Source organism: Globicephala melas, chromosome 20 (genome assembly GCF_963455315.2).
Source record: "Globicephala melas chromosome 20, mGloMel1.2, whole genome shotgun sequence".
Taxonomy (NCBI): domain Eukaryota; kingdom Metazoa; phylum Chordata; class Mammalia; order Artiodactyla; family Delphinidae; genus Globicephala; species Globicephala melas.
Window position 1 is genome coordinate 26,258,948 of NC_083333.1, and position 23,733 is coordinate 26,282,680.

Sequence of the window (23,733 nt, forward strand, 5' to 3'; positions counted from 1 at the left end):
CCCGCTTCTCCTCCGACCCCCTCCTCTCCCAGGGACACCCCCTTCCAAACTGCACGGGGCTGCCCTTCCGAGTTCCACGCTCTGGTCGCGCTGGCCCCAGCCCCACCGAAGGCGCCGAAGGAGAGAAAAGCCGACTCACTTCGGTGCCCTCTCAAGCCCCCACTCCACTTCCATCAGCCCCGCAGCCGCTGGCTCCCCGGCTCCACTCCGCGGTCACTTCCTGCTTCCCTCCCGGCACACGTGTCCCCCGGCCTTGAGGCCCCGCCCCCACTGCTGCGACTGGCAGATCCGGCCGGGAGAATAAATTCTCTGGTTCACAGCCTCTGCGGGCTCGGGAGCAGATCGGGGCGGGTGGAACAGAGCCCTGCAGAACCCTCTGCAATCTTCCAAGAAGCCCCAGACACCCAAGGAAAGGACACCTTTCGCAACGTCCCTGACACCGTTTATGTTGCTACACTTTGGCAGCTGAGTCCAACGCCCTGGGTGAGCAACAGAGCAGGAAGCGTTTGGAGAGGGTGGGGAATGGAATCTCCCACCATCATCATCCTTCTCTAGGTCAATGGCCCTCAAACTATAGCGTCCAGTGGAACCACCCAGAGAGATGTCAAAACACAGAATGCTGGCACCCTCAGAGCATCTGGTTCTGGAAGCCTGGGTGGGGCCCGAGGTTTTCTGTTCTGAACTAGTTGTTGCTTTTGCTCTGGTCCTGGGACCCCTCTTTGAGAACTGCTGCTTTGCTCTCCAGGCCTTCTACAAAAAGACTGTAGGGTAAGATAGCTAGATTTAGTCAAAAATAAAGACAGGATGCCCAGTTAAGTTTGAATTTTAGATAAACAACAAATAGTTTTTTAGTGTAAGTATATCCTGGGCAGTATTGGGGACATACTTATGCTAAAAACGTATTTCATATTTGTTGCTTATCCGAAATTCAAATGTAACGGGTGTCCTGTATCTTATCTGATGACCCTACCAGAGGGTAACCAGAAACACTGCCCGTAATCACAGTGGCCACAGACCAGAGGATCCAATAGGAGCAGACCACTTTTGTCCATAGTTGTGGGCACTGATGATTGCACCAGATCCATGCACTGGGCCAGGAAGGGAAGACGGCGTGGTGACAGTAGCTGGTTTCTGCCTTCAGGAGATTCCCAGACCAGGGAGAGAGCCAGGCCAGCTGTCTTAGTCAGCTAGGGCTGCCATAAGAAAATACCACAGACTGGGTGGCTTAAACAATAGACACCTGTTTTCTCACACTTCTGCAAGTCCAAGGTCAGTCCGAGATCAAGGTGCAGATTCAGAGCCTGGTGAGGGTCTCTTCCTGGTTTGCAGATGCCTGCCTCTCACTGTGTCCTCACAATGGCCTTTTCTTGGTGCACACACAGGAAGGAAGAGAGAGGGATCTCTCTCTCTCTCCCTCTTCTTATAACGCTTCCAATCCTATCAAATGAGAAGCCCACCCTTATGGCTTCATTTAACCTTCATTACCTCCTAAAAGCTCTATCTCCAAATGCAGTCCCATTGGGGGTTAGGGCTTCGGCATATGAATTTCATGGGTGGAGCCCTCATGAATGGCATTGTTATCCTTATAAAACAGGCTCCAGAGAGCTCCCTTGCCCCATCTGCCATGTGAGGATACACAAGAAGTCTGTAAGCCAGATAAGGCCCTCACCCAACCATGCTGACACCCTCATCTCAGACTTCCAGCTTCCAGAACTGTGAGCAATAAATTTCTGTTGTGTATAAGCTACCCGGTCTGTGGCATTTAGTTACAGCAGCACGAAAGGGACTAAGACACCCCATTTTACAGATAAGAAAACTGAGGCTCAGGAAAGCTCTGTATTGAGCCCAAGTTGACAGGGAGGTATGGAAAACCAAGCCCAGCTGACGCCAGAGATGCTGTTCTTCCTGCCTCAGACATTCAGGACTCACAGGATGGGACGGGACACCCTGATCAGCAAAACGTCTCTCTTCCCTTGAGCCATGCCAGTGCCCTAAAGCAGGGTGGCCAACCCCCAGGAGACAAATCCTGCCATTTCCCATCTTTCCCACTGAACCCCTTACACACACACACACACACGCACACACACACCACCAACCCAAACATACAAATTGCCTCTGTCTTTCTTGCACTCACTGATGGTAAGAAGCGCCCAAGTGTTGCCCAAAAGAAAATGTTTCCTTAAAACTAAGTACACTGGCTCTTACCTCCAGCCCATCCCCAGCCCATTCCCATTCTCTCCCTCCAAAGCAAACTGTGCCCTGCAGCCTCCATAAGCTGGGGGAGGAGAGATGAGTGTGTAAGAACAAACTAATTAGCAGGGGCTCATTAAAAGGTGGGGGGGGGGGGACTTCCCTGGCAGCGCAGTGGTTAAGAATCCGCCTGCCAATGCAGGGGACAAGGGTTCGAGCCCTGTTACGGGAAGACCTCACATGCCGCGGAGCAACTAAGCCCGTATGCCACAACTGCTGAGCCTGCGTGCCTAGAGCCCATGCTCCGCAACAAGAGAAGCCAACGCAATGAGAAGCCTGCGCACCGCAACCAAGAGTAGCCCCCGCTCACGGCAGCTAGAGAAAGCCCGCGCGCAGCAACAAAGACCCAACGCACACAAAAATAAATAAAATAAATTTATAAAAATAAATAAAATTTAAAATATAATAAAATGAATAAAAGGTGGCGGGTGCCGTGCAGGCAGAGAGGGCTGCCTCCCAAACGTCCAAAGGCCGTAGAACGAACTTGACAGTCAGCAAGGTATCAGCAGGGCAGTGGGATGGTGGCCTTTTCCAGAGGAACTGCTGTAGCTTGATCTGGTTAAGCAACCTGCCAGCAGCAAGCACCTCCCACTGGAGCATGGGGTGGGGCGGGGCGGGGCGGGGCAGAGGGTGGAGGGAGACAGCTTCACAGGAAGTGTTGGGGGAGATGGAGAAGGGACAGGAGATGGACACAAGTGGTCCAGCCCAGTGAGTCCTCAATGTCTTCACTGTTGCTTCTCTTATTCTCTCCTCCTCCCCACCCCTTCCTCCTCCCTTCTCCTCCTTCTTCTCTCTCTCTGTCTCTCTGCCCCCGCTTTCCCTCCCCTCCCTCCCTCCCTCCCTCCCTCCTTTCCTCTCTGAAATCTTGTTTCTTTTAGGAGGTACTGCAGCAATTAAGCAAAGGCTTTGGAATCTGACCGCCCAGGAAGAAGCCCAGCTTGGCACGTGGGTTTCCGTGGACAAATTCCCCAACCCCTCTCAGCTGCAGTCTCCGCATCCTGGGTCTGGGAGTAATCACCCTGTGCTCTCTCTACAGGTGATTGGAACCGGAACAAAGCGCCCAGCATCCAGCAGGGCACCCATCACGGCAGGCTGAACCATCATTATCCCTGGACCCTCACTCCTTCCTTCGTTTATTTGCTCATGCATTTATCCAGTGGACATGTCATGGGCCTCTGTTGGCTCTGCTGGGCCCTGGCACACGGAGATCAGCTACACACAGATAGCGTGACCTGATCCAGCCTTTCTGGCCTCTCACTTCTTTCCCTTTCCTGAAGTCTGACCACTGACACATCACGAGGACCAAGATAAGCCTCTGAGCCTGGGGCGCCGGTTCCTTCCAAGTGCGGACGATAAACCCAGCTGAACTGGCGCTGATATGCTGAAGGGATTAAAGAGGTGAAAGTGATAGGCAGTTCAAAGAAGTGCTATTGAAATGTCAGGGGTTTTTTGTTGTTCTTTTAGGAGATTTTCTAAGTATGCCCCACCCATATATCCAGAATTCATCCACTTTGCCCAAAATAACAGCTCTGACTCATCATCCTGCCCTGATTCCCACTGTGCATCCCCGCCCCCAGTCTGTCCTCCAAACAGCAGCCAAAGTGATCTTGTAAAGACAGAAGTCCAGCCACGTCAGTCTACTACTGCAAAGCCTCTGAGAGCTCCTCCTCGCCTCTGGAGTAAACTAGTGGGTAGAGGCCAGGGACGCTGCTAAACATCCGTCACTACCCACAGCCTCCACAACAAAGAATTATCGACCCGAAATGTCAATAGTGCCAAGACTGAGAAGCCCTAGTGTAATCCCACAAAGTAACTCTTCTTATATGAAGTGATGACAAAACGCACTCTTTAAAATGTAACACACCCTTCAAGAGGCATCCAGCCTCAGTCAAAGCACTAGTTAGCATTTGATTCACCCTAAAAGGCAAGAAAGAAGAGAACCAACTGTCCAGCCAATCTTTATATTCCAATCACTGCAAAGATACACCTACAATCAAACCTCCTAGGTGCTCAATTCCCTCGACCCTCCTGGGTTTTGATTATTTAAGGTTCTGACGTCAGGACACTATGACATCACAGGGCTTCCTAAATGGAAATGCCTGGAACGGCTTTGGCAGGTGGAACAGGTCTAACTGCTCTTAACATTTGCTCTCCGATGTGACTGATAAGCTGAGGAAGGGGAGATTCTAACCCACCTTTTAGTCTAAGCACCATCCAAAGGAGCCAACGGCGACTTGATGCCAGTTTTCTGAGCCTCGTACAGGGACGAGCTGCCCTCGAGGGCTTGAGGGGGAAACGGACGCAGCAAGCATGTCCCTTCTCACCTTTGTCCAACTGATTAATTCTGAACCTGCACCAGCTAGGTTGGAGGGAGGGTATAGAAGTACAGGTTCTCTAAATGTCCATGGACAGATGAATGGATAAAGAAGATGTGGTATACATACAATGGAATATTAGCCATAAAAAAGAATGAAACAATGCCATTTGCGGCAACATGGATGGACCTAGAGATGATCATACTGAGTGAAGTAAGTCAGAGGAACACAAATACCATATGATGTCACTTACAGGTGGAATCTAAAAAGTGAACTTATTTACAAAACAGAAATAGACTCACAGGCATAGAAAACAACCTCATGGTCCCCAAAGGGGAAAGCAGAGGGGAGGGATAAATGAGGAGTTTGGGTTTAACATATATGCACTACTATATATAAAATAGATAACCAACAAGGGCCTACTGTATAGCACAGGAAACTCTACTCAATACCTTGTAATAACCTATAATGGAAAAGAATCCGAAAAAGGATGGATTTATTATATATATGTATAACTGAATCACTTTGCTATACACCTGAAACTAACAACATTGTAAATCTACTATACTTCAATTAAAAATAAATAAATTTTTAAAAGATAGTAATATTTCAACCCCCCCCTCCTCAAAAAAAAAGAAAAATGCAGGTTCTACTGACTTTATACGAACCTATTATCGGGAGAGAAGTTTGCAGTAAGCTCAACCACCAGCTTAATTAAGATATGGAATTACGGGCTTCCCTGGTGGCGCAGTGGTTGGGAGTCCGCCTGCCGATGCAGGGGACACGGGTCCGTGCCCCGGTCCGGGAATATCCCACATGCCGCGGAGCGGCTGGGCCCGTGAGCCATGGCCGCTGAGCCTGACCGTCCGGAGCCTCTGCTCCGCAATGGGAGAGGCTACAGCCGTGAGAGGCTCGCGTACCGCAAAAGAAAAAAAAAAAAAAAGATATGGAATTACTAGGTAAAAACCACCACTGAGGGCTTCCCTGGTGGCGCAGTGGTTGAGAGTCCACCTGCCGATGCAGGGGACGCGGGTTCGTGCCCCGGTCCGGGAGGATCCCACGTGCCGCGGAGCGGCTGGGCCCGTGGGCCATGGCCGCTGGGCCTGCGCGTCCGGAGCCTGTGCTCCGCGGCGGGAGGGGCCGCGGCAGTGAGAGGCCCGTGTACCAAAAAAAAAAAAAAAAAAAAAAACACCACTGATTACATATGAAATCAACCCTGTCTCCAAGATGATCATTGGCATAAATCCACTTTCCATCTTTTCCACATTGGCTTCAAACAACTCTCCTGGCATCTCATAAGTAATTCTATGGAGTCCACTTTGCTCGGTTTTATTAAGGGGAATCACTGAACAAGTAAATTCTACTTCAAGCCTGTTCCTTTAGAGCCCTGTGGATCACACGAATAGCCTGTTGGTTCACTCACTCACTCAGCAAACGTTTGCTGAACACCTACTATGTGACAGCCATGTTTGAGGCACTGGATACACATCAGCAAAGGACACAGAGACAACCTGTGCCCTCACGATGCTGCCAGTGCAGACAGGCACTGCCTTGAGTGTGTGTTATAAATTAAGGCTTATGATGAAAGCTGTTATATGGTATTATCCGGCTGCTTCTTCCCTTTTCTTATTCTCCAGGAAAGAAACACCCATGCCTTCCACTGCTGGGCAATCTCCCCAGCCAGTGAGGAAAACTCAGCAGGAGAAAACCTCCTTCTTTTGGTGGATAGAGAGGCCACTGTCCCACACAGCCAAGCTTGGGGCCCTCACCTGCAAGGGGGCTGCTAGGAGCAGAGTGTCCCAGGTGGCGAGGACACCAGGGGACACGCCAGCATCAGCATTGTTGATACTTGCCGAAGAGGCCTCGGAAGAAAAGGAACTCAGTCTAAGACTGATTTTTTTTTTTTTTTTTGATTCTAAAGGAATATTCACTTTAATACCAAAATTTCTCATTTTTTTCTTCAAGGGGCACCTTAAAATGGCATGAACTTCAGAACCCACAAAACCTGATGTGCCCCAGGTGGAAGATTTGAAGATCTGAAGTGTTGGGAGATTTGAAGCTGGAAAACAGCTTTCTTCGGCAGGCAGAGCAGTGCCCCTGCCCCCGCCCACGCCAAGATGTTCACATTCTAATCCCTGAAACCTGGGTGTGTTACTTGACCGGCAAAAGGGTCTTTGCTGATGTGACTGAGGATCTTGAGATAGGAAGATTATGCCGGATTACCCGGGTGGGGCCCTGTAATGACAAAGGTCCTTATAAAGGAAGAGAGGGAGGCAGCACGTCAGAGTGAGAGAAGGCAGAGGTCAGAGTAGTGCAGCCACAAGCCAAGGAACGCAGGCAGCCTCTAGAAACTGGAAAAGGCAAGTCCCCTTAGAAGCTCCAGAAGGAACAGGTGGCCTTGCACTTTGATGTTAGCCCTTCCCACATCCACAACAGTAATGATTTATGTTGTCTGAAGCCACTAAGTTTGTGATGATTTGTTACAGCAACCATAGGAAACGAATACACTTCTTTTGCCTGGAAGCATCTCATTTCACTGACACCTTTCCCCAGTGGAACTATGAACCACCAGGACCCTCACCCTTAGTCCACTCGGCAGGACCAACTACATAATTTTGGGGGCCTGGTGCAAAATGAAAATGGGAGGCCCCTTAATCAAAAGGCAGTGGGGGGAAAGGCCATTAAAAGTATTAAAATATAAAGCCTTTTCCTTTTCTCTGCATCTGCTCGCTGCAGACTCCATGGTCCCATCAGACTGTGCTTATAAAACACAAGTTCAGAGATAAAATTATTAGGAATCTCAGGACAGTGACAGGCATGGAGCCTTTGGGGGCGGGGGTGGGGGTGGGTGGGTGGAGTCAGGCCAGGGTTGGTTATTCAGCAAAAAAGTCCACAGAGAGATTGAGAACTAGGGTGTTGAAGATGGAGGGAAAGTACAGACAAGACCACAACTAGAGGCCAAAGTCATCAAAACCAGCCCAGGGAGGGAAGCCGTAGACACCCCAGGAGACGGGAGATAGGGGCTGGACACCCCACAGAGGGAGCCTGCGATCTGGGAAGGAGATATTCCAATTCCTACTGGGAAGGAGAGACTAGGCAAGAAAATACGCAGGATCATCTCAGCAACCAGAAACCAGTGGACCAGTATCTGGGGTCTCCAAGTTTTCCAGGGGCCTATGAAATGGTTACGAACTGGGCTTCCCTGGTGGCGCAGTGGTTGAGAGTCCGTCTGCGGATGCAGGGGACATGGGTTCGTGCCCCGAGCCATGGCCGCTGAGCCTGCGCGTCTGGAGCCTGTGCTCCGCAACGGGAGAGGCCACAGCAGTGACAGGCCCACGTACCGCCAAAAAAAAAAAAAAAAAAAAAAAAAAAATGGTTACGAACTGAAAAAAACATATTGGGTTTTGGTTCCCAAAAAACAAACGGTAGAAATTTAAATTAACAAGTGTTTAACGCAATGTCTATAAAACCTGTTAATTGTTGACTTTGGTATTCATAAAAATTTAATTACATTTGGAAAACAATCTGAGTCTTAGCGTTTCTCCCTTCAAGAGAATTCCTAAGTAGGCACAGTAGTGGCCAAGAAATCACAACCAGTCGTAAATTAAATAAGCTTCAAGACAAACCATTTCAAATGCAAAATTATCAAAAAATCTTTCTGATTATTTTATGGGGGTGAGTACTTAATGTGGAATGTGGGAGCATTTCAATGCGCTTAGGGCGATATGGGGTGAGATCTCCAAAAGCAGGAGTCGTTTAGGGAGCTACAGAGATCGCAAGAGGCCCCAGGGAACGGGGAGGGAGGCTGGATTCCAAGAAGCTTTATTTCTCTCTCCGAGTGGGAGCAGAAACAAAACTCATTTCACGTGGATTTGCTGTAGTTTGCGGACGGTTGGTGATAGGGACAAAGTAGGGCTGGGTGAGCCTACCCGGAAAGGATGATTGTTTCCTACCGTCACCATCATCCCCAGGGAATGGGACCAGCAGGAAGGAAGGAAGCAAAGGAGGAAGGGAAGGATGGAGGGAGGGAGGGAGGGACAAAAATCACCTCTCTGTGCTCGTGCGAACTATCTCAACCTAACAGGGAGGTTTCCTAATTCGGTTTCCATTCTTGGACTTCTTATGGGTGAACTGTGCACCCCTCAAATTCACATGTTAGAGTCCTAACCCCCAGTTCCTCAGAATGTGACCTTATTCGTAGACTTCTCGGAGGTAATCAGATTAAGGTGAAATCATTAGGATGGGCTCTAACCCAATAGAGCTACTGTCCCTATAAAAAGGAAATGTGGACACAGAGACACACACCGAGGAAAGACAACATGAAGAGACACGGGGAGAAGGCAGCCATCCGCACACCTGGGAGAGAGCCTGGCCAGACCCTTTCCCACGGCCCTCAGGAGGGACCAAGCCTGCCGACACCTTAACTGGGGGCTGCTGGCCTCCGGAACTGTGAGACAGTAAATTTCTGTTGTTTCAGTCACGGTCTGTGGTATTTTGTTACAGCAGCCCTAGCAAACTAACACAGGGCTAAAGGTCACTGTAGGCCATACCATAAAATTTAGCACCAGGAAGAACCTCCAAGAGCCTCTGGCCCCGTCCCCTCGCTTCACAGATGGAACCCTGGACGCAGAGCTGGAACCCACACCTCCCACCAGCCCCATTTCTCCCATGTCTCACACATTTGTGAGTCCCTAATCCTCCCGGGCTGTCGGATCAGAGTCCTAGCTTTCTGGCTCAACCATGAAAATGATTACTGTAAGCAAGACTACAGGGAAATGGGTCAGAATACCAAAGCTCGGGCTTCCCTGGTGGCGCAGTGGTTGAGAATCCACCTGCCAATGCAGGGGACACAGGTTCAAGCCCTGGTCCGGGAAGATCCCACATGCTGCAGAGCAACTAAGCCCATGTGCCACAACTACTGATCCTGTGAGCCACAACTACTGAAGCCCACACGCCTAGAAGCCATGCTCCATCACAAGAGAAGCCACTGCAATGAGAAGCCCGCACACGGCAATGAAGAGTAGCCCTTGCTTGCCGCAACTAGAGAAAACCCGCATGCAGCAACGAAGACCCAACGTAGCCAAAAATAAAGAAAGAAAGAATACCAAATGTCATAAAAATGTTTCGAGTACTTTCCAGGAGGACCCACTAACAAACAACTGACATTTCCAATCCCCATCTTAAATGATCCAGCAAGCAAGAGGTACGGATACTATAGTTATTTTCATGGTGAGACAGACTTCTAAAACTATTTAAAAATACTATTTCACTGAGGCTTCACACAGACTCACCCTGGCCTTTTACCCAAAGTTGTTGTAATTGGTGAGGTGTTACAGTCCTGCCACATATTCTGGAAACATCAGCCGGGACCGGCTACAGATAACAATACAGACAGAAAACTTTACACATGAGAGGCACTCAGAAAAAAAAAATCATTTGTCTAATTAAATGGAATGATGGAGCCATGCAAACTGTCCTGGAACCTCTGTTTCCGCTAATGGGGTTGATCCGTCAGTGTGATTTCCCAGGAACTCGCTTAATACAATGATTTAAAATATAGGGAGGAGAAAAGATGTTGATCCCTCTAATGCTAACAAAAGAAGGATAGTTCGATACATTACAGAACGTAAAGGCAGTAGACTTTTAGGCAGTTAGTCAAAACGATAAACTCTGTAGCAGCAGAGGAAATAATACATGATAAGGTGCTTTGTGAAAGGAGCAATATACAAAAATATACGCCATTTGTTATTACAATGGCAAAAGATACACAAATAACAGAAAACTAAAATTCATACAAATTAAAGTACTTGGGTGATAAGAGTGTAGAGTTTTTCCCCCTTTCTACAACGTTATGTTTTTTTTATAAATTTTTTTTCTAATTTATTTATTTATTTATTTGGACTGCGGTTGGGTCTTTGTTGCTGCGCGTGGGCTTCCTCTAGTTGCGTTGAGCGGGGGCTACTCTTCCTTCGGGTGCGCGGGCTTCTCACTGCGGTGGCTTCTCTTGTTGCAGAGCACGGGCTCCAGGCACGCGAGCTTCAGTAGTTGTGGCACGTGGGCTCAGTAGTTGTGGCTCACGGGCTCTAGAGCGCAGGCTGAGTAGTTGTGGCACACGGGCTTAGCTGCTCCGCGTCATGTGGGATCTTCCCAGACCAGGGCTTGAACCCGTGTCCCCTGCATTGGGAGGTGGATTCTTAACCACTGCGCCACCAGGGAAGTCCCCTCTTTTTATAATTTAAACACATTTCAAGCAGGTATAAAAGGAGATGAATCCAGAAAACAAGGCTCACTGAGCTTAAATAACATGACTTAAGGTCAGTAGTGAAACCCAACGTAGACTCCCCTAATTCTATGCACAAGACTCCCAGTCAATAACGCAGGCTCTGTGCTTGTATCCAAAACCACCTGGATGCTTCGGAAAGCCAGGTTCCCTTGAAGATTTCCACGATTTGTTTTAATCGGTCATTTCTCATGGATTTTCTTCACCTCATTAGCTCTCCAACAGGCCAGCTGCAGGATGAGGTCGTCTGCCCATGACGAGAACCAGAGGCAGTTCCCCCCGACACACACACACCCTCCCATACACATGCTCCTCCCAGAGCCCCTGGGACTGCCTGTCGCCACCAGGCAGGGCTGTCACGATGCAGGTCACGTTTCCTGTCTTGCAGCTCACAGACAGATGGTTGGCGGGGCCTTGGCTCGGACAGAACACGTGAGCCCTGGGGTGCCCGCAGACGTGGGGGCTCCCACCGCCCGCCGGAGGCCCTGCCTCTGACCATCTCAAAGGCCCCGGAGATACTCCCAGGAGACCATGCGCTCAGGGCACAGCGCTCACACCTAAGCCTCCTCTTCTCCGCCATCCCCAAACCCAGAAAAGCACAGAGTTCGGGCCTTCATACGGGGCCCCTGACACCTACCCAGCTGCCTTCAGGGGGGCCTCGTGACAGCTGGACTTCAGAATGTCTCCGGAGGTGCCTGCTTCTGGGGTGGAGAGGGCTATGCTGAGTTCTTCCAGAACCTTCCACAGCCATAGCGGGGAAGCACTCTCTAGTCCATTTTAACACCAAAATCTACTCTGGGTTCATTGCAACAAGCATGGATGATCTAGTAGGTAACCACCTCTGTGCTCTCTCTAAGCCACCTGTTATTCCGTCTCCAACTGCACTCCCCTCCAAAAAATAACTTGAAAGCGTTTAGTCAAACAAATGATGTTAAAGCAAGAATTCGTCCCTTTCCTCGCTTTTTAATTCATCAAAGACACACTGAGGTAACTACCAATCAGAGCTTCAAATCAACATGAGATACCAGGGCCACAGAACTGAGAAGCCTTCACTACAACCAAAAGCAGAAGAGATTGGATTTGAAGTTGACTTTGCCTCGTTCGGCTTTGGGAAGTATTAATAATGGATAAACACCATACTAGGCAGCCCCTTCAAGCTCAGGAACCCCAGGCTGGGAATCATGGCTGCAGGGGGTGGGGAATAAATGAAACACATAGTCCTTGACTTTGAGAAGCCAGGAAAACAACAAATAAATCCACACCAAACAATTAACTATGCGAGTAGCTCCCAACCCTTGTCCATTGCTGTTCTAACGTGGCTACCCATGAGGTTTTCAACCCTAAAGAGAATGATAGTGAACGTGTACCATCCCTTGGGTGAACAGAGAAGACACTTCATAAACACTCGTCAAATAAACGAGCGGTGACCTGCATTTTTTTAAAGACTCTTAATTTCTACAGCGCACACTCCCGGGCAAGACTTCTAGAACGTGATCTCACCAAGACCTCTAAATGCCAAATTCATCAAAGAAGTTGAGTGCAGCTGCTGTTCCAGGACACCGGTGAGACTTGAGGTGACAAGGCTGGCAGCGGACTTGGGGGAGGAGCTCACCCTAAGATGGTCTCTTCCCCGTACATGCTTATTCATTCTCTTCTCTTGAAGATGTTTCCCCATCTTTGAACCCTTAATGGGCAAGACTGCAGTTACTGCTCAGCTGGAAACCAGTGCCACGCCGATTAAATGCTAAAAGTTTTAAAACAGAGATCATTAAGGGTTGGTATAGTGAGGGTGGGAACCTATAGAACAGTGAAGGATGTCGTGGGGTAGACCGAGAGGAAAGGAGAAGGCATTCTTGATGGGAGACCCAAAGCCCCAGAGACAGAAATTAGGCGAAATGTTTGGAAAACTACACAGAAACTAGCCAAGCCATAGCAGGGAGGGTTTAGACAGCATGCTTACTGAGTCCAACCTAAATCATCTGCAGAGTCACATCAACACGGACCCTACATTCCATCTAGCATGGTAACCCTTAATTATATAAAACCTTGGACCTTTTTTAAAAAAGTGAATCACACAGGAATACCCTGGTGGTCCAGTGGTTAGGACTCGGTGCTTTCAATGCCAGGGCCCGGGTTCAATCCCTGGTTAGGGAACTAAGATCCAGCGAGCTACGCAGCTCAGTCAAAGAAAAAGGAAAAAAGAGTCATATATTCGTCAACCATTAGGAATATAAGCTACTTAAGAGTTTGGTAACATCTTACACTTTTTCCTACCCACCACAAAACTTATTTCCTTGAGGGCAAAACCCTTGACAACTGTATCAGTCAGGAAATGCTGAAAGTTTTAGAGCAGTGGAGTGGCCTGCTCCGAGGAGGAGGTGGGGAAGAATCTGGAAGCAGTGGGTAACAAGGATGGGAGGAAGAAAAGGCAGGGTGTTCAGAGAACAACACAATTCACAGGGAGAGAAACGTAATCTTCCTGGAGACACAAAATGTGCCCCGATGTTAGGCGGTGGCGTTTCCTGACATCATACCTGCTGCTATTTCCAGAACAGAAGAGAAGCTAAAATAACTAAATAAAAGGCTTTCCTTGAGTTCCCACAGCACGGGGCTCAGAGCCTTCCTTATTAAAGGAAATTGGAAAATTCCAACCTTGCCTTTCCTGGGGTTACAGCGGGGCTCATAGGGTGACCAACCATCCAGGTTTCAAGGGAGTGATGGGTTCCTTGGAAGCAAAACTTTGGGTTTTAATTGGAACAGTTCTGGGCACACCAGGATGAGTGGGTCTCTCCATATCACATCATTCACGTGAAGGGAAGCTGACTTATTCGTGCACAGAGCTTTGCTAGAATTTTCCATTATCCAGATTGAATGGTGGGCGCCATAATTCCAGTCCCTCCACAGGCTTAGGAATCTCGAAGGTCAGGTTAGTACCTTGCTACCCAACGACTGACCTATGATCTTGCAGCAAGGGCTCCACCTAGCAGCCGCCGGGGCAGGGGTGAGCCCGGTAGAGATGCAGAATCTCAGGCCCTGCCCCGACGTGACGAATCAGAACCTACATGTAACCAGATTGGGGACTCCATCCCAGACAGAGGGACTGGAATTATGACACCCACCGTTCAACCCCGAGGGGCAGGAGGTTTAGGGATAAAATTCGTTCCTTAAGTGGTCCGTGCGTCTGCGCATGTGCTATGTCTTTTCTCATTTCAATATCAGGGGAAACCATCCAAAAGTGGTGCTGAGTGAATTACAGCTTTTTGTTAGCAATGACAGCATCCCGCTGCAGGAAGGCCACGGGGGATCCTGCCTCAAGAGTCATCTTAGGGGCTTCCCTGGTGGTGCAGTGGTTGAGAATCTGCCTGCTAATGCAGGGGACACGGGTTCGAGCCCTGGTCTGGGAGGATCCCACATGCCGTGGGAGGGCCCACGAGCCACAACTACTGAGCCTGCGCGTCTGGAGCCTGTGCTCCGCAACAAGAGAGGCCGCGATAGTGAGAGGCCCGGGCACCGCGATGAAGAGTGGCCCCCGCTCGCCGCAACTGGAGAAAGCCCTCGCACAGAAACCAAGACCCAACACAGCCAAAAATAAATAAATTCATTAATTAACTCCTACCCCAACATCTGCTTAAAAAAAAAAAAAAAAAAGAGTCATCTTATTTCCTCTCTTTGATCTCTTCTCCAGATTTCAGGAAGGAGCCTGCCACAGGCCAGAACAACGTTTCAGGTTCAGTGGTTGCTTGGTTTATTAGGGCAGCATTTCTCAGCCGCAGCACTGTGCACATTCTGTGCCGGATTGTTCCTTGTTGGGGCGAGGGGGGCGCTGCCCCGTTCATGGGAGGATGTCTGGCAGCATCCCCGGCCTCTGCACGCTGGATGCCGGTAGCAGCCCGTCCCAGCTGTGACAGCTAGTAATGTCTCCTAAGGGGCCAAACAGCCCGCAGTTGAGCACCACCACCTCAGACAAAGAAAAGATTAGGGCGACGAGAACTGAGAGGACAGATTAGGGTGCTCTGCCTGCCGGGGAGTTCGTTCAAGTCTCGGAAACTAGGCCAGGCTGATCCCTGCAGGCTCCGGGAGAAAACCAGCTGGGTGACCTAAGGCCCAGCCCATGTCCACGGCGACACTGTCTGCGGTGACACTAATGAAGACGAGCGGCCCCACTGCCCTTGGCTCAGGCCGCCTGCCCCTCCACTTACAGCTGCTCTTTATTAGTATTTAACCGCAGAGACAAGGAAGGCCTTTCTGCCTTCTTAGTAGAGCGCCATGCTGAATGATATCAGAGGATTTCTAACAGCGCTGTTTAAAAAAAAAAAAAAAGACTGGGTAGTTTCTGTTAGAATCACCATAGTCAACCATCTGGCTGAGTCCTCAGCCCTAGTAACGAGGCATAAAGCCCTGGGCACTGGCAGCTCCATCCCCTACTTTTGGCAGTGCTGTCTACTGTCTGAGCGGCCCCAGAAAATTTGGGGACAGGGGAGAAGCTCCCACCTCTACCTCCAGGCCAGCCTGAGCCTCACCCTTGCTCAAGGAACGTAGAGAAGGAACGACTCTATTTTGTTCATTTGAAGACACGTGAACCACCACCCCACCCCCAATTTGGCATCTTGGAAATCTGATTCATCTCGCAACGTTACACTTGCCATCAGCCAGGTGGCAGGTGGGAAGCAGCCATCACAGCCCGATCAGGCTCCAACACTGGAAGCACAGGCATGAGATTCTCAGCAGGGCCTTGGAAGTTGGGAAGGAACAGAGGGGGACCCTTCTGGCCCCTGGGAGATAGACGGTCACGGAGAACGGGTGAGGAGGGTAGGTAGTGACATTCCTGAAGGCAGCAGAGGGGGCCAGTCCTACATCCACACTTAAAATGTGGCCCCTGGGGCTTCCCTGGTGGCGCAGTGGTTGGGAGTCCGCCAGCCGATACAGGGGACATGGGTTCGCACCCCGGTCTGGGAGGATCCCACATGCCGCGGAGCAGCTGGACCCGCGAGCCATGGCCGCTGAGCCTGCGCGCCCGGAGCCTGTGCTCCGCAACGGGAGAGACCACGACAGTAAGAGGCCTGCGTACCGCAAAAAAAAAAAAAAAAAAGAAAAAAGACATGCAAATTCTCACGCTCCACCCCAGACGTACTGAACCACAAGCCCTGAGAATGGGGTCGAGCAACCTGTGTTTCCACAAGCCTTTCAGGATATTCTGATGATGCCCAGGCTGAAGAAGCACTCCTCTAGGTTCTCGGCTTAAATCTATAAAGTTGGCTTAATCAAGAGATTAGCACCAATGGCTTTTATTTGTTTTATGGATTCTTTTAAGAAATGCTACATCACGGCTTCCCTGGTGGCGCAGTGGTTAAGAATCTGCCTGCCAATGCAGGGGACACGGGTTCGAGCCCTGGTCCGGGAAGATCCCACATGCCACGGAGCAACTAAGCCCATGCGCCACCACTACTGAGCCGGCGCTCTAGAGCCCGCGAGCCATAGCTACTGAGCCCAGGTGCCACAACTACTGAAGCCTGCGCGCCTAGAGACCGTGCTCCGCAACAAGAGAAGCCACTGCAGTGAGAAGCCTGCTCACCCCAATGAAGAGTAGCCGCCGTTCACCCCAACTAGAGAAGCCCTGCTCTTGCTCTGAACCCCGCATCAGCCCCAATCCTCCCAGCATCACTGTGGCTTTCCTGGGATGCTCTGAGCACCTACAGTAAAGTATGGGGTAAGCCGCCAGGCTGAGCTGGACCTCTGGATGACAGCTGTGCACTGCTGGCAGAGGCCGGCTGCAACCCTTGAAAATGAACGGAGTTGGGGTATCCGCGAGGGCCTGTGAACCCAGAAACAAAGCCCCCTGTAGGACCTAGCACCCCAGAGTTCTCAGGTACGTCGGGAAACCAAAGAAGGCAGCTAGCACATCAGCATGAGAAGCGGCCCTCGGTGACATTCAGGCTGCCAGTCGGCAGCTCCTGGACCTTTCAACCTGACTTCTCTCTCCGGGCCTGCGAGAGCTCTGAGGTCCCTTGGTAATCCGACAGAAATTGACTAGAGGCTAAAATAATTGCTTTGCAGCCAGATAAAAACAACCTAGAGGGAAACAGGATAGGAGCCTGGTGGCTTACATGACACAAGAAGCAGCAGTGGGCTTAGCCCTCTGGCCTGGCCTCTGGAAGCAAGCCCAGCCCAGAGAGAGAGAGACAGGCCCTCTTTTTCTTTGGGCGGCAGAGAATCAGAAAGTTCAGCTGCAAAGGTGGACTTAAGGAGGCGTCCAAACGGAATGATGCCTCGGCGTTGAGCACCATACGACACAGTGGCTTTAAATACTTAGAGGTGATGTTCAACATCCATTGAATGAAAGGGTCCCACATAAGGGTGTAGATCTTGGGATCAGCATACGAAAACTTCAATAACTTGCAACGTGCAATTTATCTGTTTTCACTTGCGGGCGGTGGGTGGCTAAGGGGATGGGTGTTTGTTGTGCTGTTTAGTGGGCTGTGTCTTCCCTACGAGAATGAAAGTCCCAGAACAGTGTTCAGCCTCGAATCACCAGCCCCTAAAGAAATGAACCTGAAAAAAAAAAAAAAGAATTCCCTGGCGGTCCAGTGATTAAGACTCTGCACTCCCAATGATTCAGGGGCACGGGTTTGATCCCTGGTCGAGGAAGGTCCCGCATGCCGCACGGCACGGCCAAAAAAAAAAAAAAAAAACACGAAAGAAGGAAATGAACCTGCACAGGTTGTGGTGCTCAAAAATAAATCTGCTGAACTCACCAGGGACTCCATTGGTTCAAAGCCCTCCTTCTAGCTTAGACTGAAGATTCTCAACTGGTCAGGCCGGGGAGAGGGGCGGAAAGGGCAGGGAGATATATCAGGATCACCTTGGGAATGTGTTTGAATTACATACAATAGCTAACACTTTACTTGCCCAGGGTACCATTTTAAATACTTAACCACCAACTGATCTTCCCAACAACTAATGAGGCTAGTGACTGATACCATGCCCACTTTACAGATAAAGAGATGGGGCATGCCCCCATACTAATGATTACGGTGTCTGAGATACATCTCGACTGGCAAGGTCCTGTAACTGAGGATAACTGCCGTGGGGACACCGCTGGGGGTGGGAGGGCCACAAATCCTTCAGTGTGTCAGGGCAGAGACACAGTGGAGAGCCACTGCCTTGGCTTATCTAAGTTAACGACTGAACCAAATCAGCGGTCATCTGCTGAACTGTGACGTCGCATACCCAAAAGGACAAGCATCCCCTACAACATCCCCCAGACGTGGACGTGTGGCCTCTTCTTGAACCCCACCTATGACGGGGACCCTACCGCCAACCTAGTGAAGGCGTTGTATCTCTCCCCATGGAATTTCTACCCAGTAGGTCCAGTTTTGCCTCTGGAGGCTCCTACATCTCTTTCCTGTGACCTAAAGGCAGCATTCAGTTCATCCCAACTCTACCCTCTTCCAACCTAAACATGGGTTTTTCCAACTGTTCTCCCAATGACCTGGCCCAGGTCCCTCACCACCCACACTGGTTCCCTCAGGGTGTGGTACAGCTGAAAAAACACCCTCTCAGAGAGCTCCCGGCCCTGCCTGCCCTGCTAGTGTCACAAAGCTTCCATCCATGCAGTGTTGTTGATTCCTCTCATGTTTTCCCTCATTGTTTTCCAATTTGGAAAATACCAAAAAGAATAAAAAAGACAAAAAAATCATCCCATATATTTCTGTGTGTGTGTGTGTGTGTGTGTATATATATGTACATGTGTATATGTGGGTATATATGTAGGTATACATACACCTATATACACATATACATATATACCCGTGTATATATGTATATAGGTGTGTATATGTATGTATTCACACACCTATATACATGCTTATACACACGTACACATATACATGTGTGTATATGTGTACATGTGTATATAGATGTGTATGTGTATGTATATACACACAGCTATATATGCATGTACACACGTACATATGTACACGTGTGTATGTTTGTATACGTGTATATAGGTGTGTATGTGTGTACATTTGTTTATATACATGCACACACATTTATATATCCACGTATGTATATTCACATGTGTTTATATACATATATACACACAAACGTGTAGACATATGATTTAAATTATAGAATGCTATGTATTTGTATGCATTACTTATATAATTCAAATTTATAAATATAAATTGATTTATATGAAAATTATACAATTATTATATTACTATTACAATATTGCATAATTATTATATTATTGTACAGAACACTCACATTATTTTATTTTATACATATATATATATCTAATTCCACAACTTCTTTTTCTTACCATAGACATCTCCCAAGCTGGTCCATATGCCATTACCTCTTCCTTCTTGTTCACGCTGTGTGGGATTCCACCGCGGAGATGAGCTGTATTTTAACTGATTGGTCCCCTCCTGGAGGACTTCTAGGATGTTTCTAACCTCTTGCGAGTATCGACAATGCACTAGTGATTACTCTCGTGCCTCTATCCTGAGGTGTGGATGAGGATACTTCCCCAGGATGCATTCCTGGAAGTGCAGGCTGGGCCCTCAGGTGTGTGCAGGTTTTCTCTTGACAGACGTCAGCAAATGACACTTCTGAAAGAGCTCTCCAAATTCCACTTGCGTTATCAGTGAGTGGGAATACTTTTTGTTTTCCAAATATGATAGGGAATAACAGCACTTCATGGATAACCTTCCCCCAATGTTTGGGGCCCTCCTATGTGTTAATGTACCAGCTGTGTCCCCAGAGAAACACGGGGTTCAGTGGTTGAGGGCACAAGCCCTAGGGTTTTCACCCTGCCTCTACCTTTTATTGACAGTGTCTCGATTTCTCCATCTATAAAATGGGAGAACTCAAAGCTGCCATGAGGCAGGAATGGTACCGGTACAGCACTTAGCACAGAACCCTTGCCCCCTCTTTAAATGTAAGCCAGTCCGTGGAATTCCATACATCCTACACGAGCCATCTCCTTCTCTCACTTCTCCCAACCACCAATTCACCTCTGGTTCTCCCACTATTCTTTGTTTTTTGTCTTTGTCCTTAATCCTCTTGATCTTCCTGACTACACTCTTTTTTTCTTATCCTGGCAGCCCATCTTTTTTTAAAAATTGAAGTATAGTTGATTTGCAATGTTGTATTAGTCTCTGCTATACAGCAAAGTTATTTAGTTATACATACATACATATATATGTGTGTGTGTATATATATATATATATACACACACACATATACATACATTCTTTTTCATATTCTTTTCCTTCCTGGTTTATCACAGGATACTGAATATAGTTCCCTGTGCTATACAGTAGGACCCTGTTGTTTATCCATTCTATATCTAATAGTTTGCATCTGCTAACTCCAAACTCCCAATCCATCCGTCCCCCTTGGCAACCACAAGTCTGTTCTCTAAGTCTGTGAGTCTGTTTCTGTTTTGTAGATAAGGTCATATGTGTCGTATCTTAGATTCCACACATAAGTGATATCATATGGTATTTATCTTTCTCTTTCTGACTTACTGCGCTTAGTATGATAATCTTTAGGTCCATCCATGTAGATCCTGGCAGCCCATCTTTATGTGCAGATCCCCTTCCCTCTGTTTGGACCCACACATACCTGGGATGTTGCCCCTGTGGGCAGCTCTCAAGCCCACCCAGCTTGCCCAAGCATCAGGCCCGCTTGGTGAATGCCTTGTTAAAATCCCATGGTACCATGTCCACAGCACATCTACCAGCCAACTAAGCCAATGGAGAAAGCTGATGGATGACACCAATGCAGCTTCTCCCCATCTATAGCACACAAACCATCTATAGAGTAATCTGTTCCAAGAACACACCCCGGGACTGGCGGTAAATTGACAAGCGTTGGTTTGAAGTCTTTCTTTACTATTTGGAAAACACAGACTAAGGTGAACGTCCCTTGTCTTTTGCCATAACCTCCCTTCCTTGTGTTCTTCTAAAATCCTACTCAGCAAATTCACAGTTTCATCCACAAGTCTCTAGGCATCCAACTCACCTGGGCCAGGAGCATAGTTCTTCAGTAATGTCAGCCAGAACTTGTATTATTGGTGACCTCTGGAAATGACTTAACCCCCATTCCCTAAACCCACACGTGGGTCTGCACTTCCATAAATCAAGATTCGCACCTGTTGCCACACCACTGCTAACCCCCATCCCCAAATCTAGAGTCCAGAAGTAAATGGCAACACAATTAGCCACATACAACCAGAAGAACAGGCTCTGCCAGCGAGGAGGTTGGCATTGGAATTGAACAGAACCAAAGCTGCTTCCTGATGATTTTTCTGCTGGGTGCAGGGACCTTTCGTTCCATGTTTATTTGGAAATGATCTTTAAGCAGCAATCAACAAGAATGAAATGCTTCAAAGGAACACATTAGATAATGCAGATGTTCCCTAGTGATAAGTTATGCCCAAGGAATACCGGGGACCATAAAAGCAGCTCTGCCCTGGGAAGCCACCATCTGGCCTGTTCATTAGACTAATAAGTGAATACAGAGTTCTCGCAACCCTTGTCAATCAGACCACTGAGGACCTGAAGCCAGGCTGACCTGGGCAGGAAACATGATTATTTCCAGAATGGAAATCAAGCTACCAGTTGACATTTCGTTTTAATTCCGTTTGGAGCAGAGGTAACTGTGTTACTTGGATGTCCAATAAGTGATTTACCATCTTACAGGGAAAAACATCCCAAAGGTCTGGGCCGGGTGGCACGTTGGTGAGCTCCGCATGTCCCATGCTGGTCTCATTTCAATGGAAGACGTCATTCATTTACATTAACGGACTCATTACTGAGCATCTACCGAACACTGGGCTCTTCAGGAAGTGCTGGAGAGGCTCACACGCGAGAGAGAATTCAGCCCCTCGAGGTCAAAGCCATGGGATACAGCTGGGATGCTGAGCCCACAGAGGCAGGACCCTCTCCACCAGGGCATGCTTCTCTCCTTCAACTGCGTCTCCTCCATTCTTTCTCTCCCACTGTCCCATCTTCCTCTTTCTTGCTTATATTTAACCCTACCAATGATGGCAGTCCAGAAATCACCAAACGGTGACCCCTGGAGTTTAACGAATCACTCACCCCGAAGTAGAAGCAGCTGAAAAGAGAAGCTGAGAACCAAGGGCTGTGGCCTCCTCTGCACCTGTTTAGAGAATCCTAAAATCTTCTGAACATCAATCCCAGGACAAATGCTCTTCCCTGCTCTGGGGGATCCACTAGGGGGATCCACTGAGGAGGCTCCATCCTTTCCTCTGGGGAAGGGGCCCTACAACATCCCCTGGTCATGTCTACTGGCCCGTAACATCTATCACTGCCCCCAAGCAAAGCCCACCTCCCAAAAGGACTTCCACGGAGCAGATGTGAAGTCCAATCCCACCTCTCCCACACCCAAGGACACCCTCACCTCCAACCCCTTTAGAAAGGACAGAGGGAAGTCACAGCCTCAGGACACATCTGCCAGGGGACCCTGCGGAGGCCACAGATGGGAACCAGGCAGCCCGGAGCAGGCAGGGGCTTTGGGATTCCAGGATGGCTGACTGTGTAAATTCTTCTTCTCTCTGATTAAAGGTGATTTATGGGGGTTGGGGACTGTGTGAGGAGGGGAGGAGCTTTTCAAGATTCAGAAGGTGAGGGAGAGAGTGCCTGGAAGTCCCAGCCCAGTTCACGCGCTAGATTTCCCACCAGCTCACCGAGGCAAGTCACATCACTGCTCTGCTTCTCATAACAGGATGGAACCCTGAGTGACCCCCAAGCGGCAAACGTCTGTGATCCAAAACCATGGAAAACAGGTACTCAAACTGAAGCAGAGCAGGACCTTATGGTCCTTCCCCACCATGTCCTCAGCCTGCCTTTTGCCTGTGGAAAAACTTTAGCCAAACAATAAGTTTAATCAGAGAAGTGAGAAAATGCAGTAACAAAGGAAAACAGTCCAATGAGACCAAATAATAACAGTTTAGCCATTAAGCAAAGTCAAGGACCTTTAGTTCTTCCTCAAGAGCTACAGATAATATTCTGAGCCCTATCCTGTGAGCTGTTTTATAGATACTGAAAGCCCCACCAGGTGGAGGAAGTTAACTACATGATGACCAGACTGTAGCCATGACATAAGCTACCCCAATTCCAAGAACTGGCCTCAAAGAAATGGGAACAAACCGACCCTGGAATTAAAGACTAACTGTACTTCAAACAATCAAATACTACAAAGCTACAGTAATCAAAAGAGTATGGTACCGGCACAAAAACAGAATATAGATCAATGGAACAGGATAGAAAGCCCAGAGATAAACCCATGCACTTATGGTCACCTAATCTATGACAAAGGAGGCAAGAATATAACATGGAGAAAAGACAATCTCTTCTATAAGTGTGCTGGGAAAACTGGACAGCTACGTGTAAAAGAATGAGATTAGAATACTCCCTAACACCATAAAAAAAAATAAACTCAAAATGGACTAAAGGCCCGAATGTAAGGCCAGACACTACAAAACGCTTAGAGGAAAACATAGGCAGAACACTCTATGACAAAAATCACAGCAAGATCTTTTTTGACCCACCTCCTAGAGTAATGAAAATAAAAACAAAAATAAACAATGGGACCTAATGAAACTTAAAAGCTTTTGCACAGCAAAGGAAACCATAAGCAAGACGAAAAGACAGCTCTCAGAATGGGAGAAAATATTTGCAAAGGAAGCAACTGACAAAGGATTAATCTCCAAAATATACGAGCAGCTCATGCTGGAGAGGCTGTGGAGAAAAGGGAACCCTCCTACACTACTGGTGGGAATGTAAATTGATACAGCTACTACGGAGGTTCCTTAAAAAACTAGAAATAGAACTACCATATGACCCAGTAATCCCACTA

The 23,733-nt window shown here is 48.5% G+C and overlaps 1 protein-coding gene across 16 annotated transcripts in view; it reads right to left on the reverse strand.

Moving 5' to 3' along the window:
- Window positions 1–23,733, reverse strand: part of SLC39A11 (solute carrier family 39 member 11) — a 411,490-nt gene that overhangs the window by 334,305 nt on the left and 53,452 nt on the right. For 5 of the 16 annotated variants that reach the window (XM_070044538.1, XM_070044540.1, XM_070044537.1 and 2 more), the window contains exon 1: window positions 140–248. The exons of 9 other annotated variants lie outside the window; for them this stretch is intronic. The gene's annotated coding sequence lies outside the window, so the exon portion shown is untranslated. Of the gene's footprint in view, window positions 1–139; window positions 251–23,733 lie in introns of those variants that run through there. 2 more of the 16 variants (XM_060291081.1, XM_060291078.1) reach the window with 2 other exon arrangements.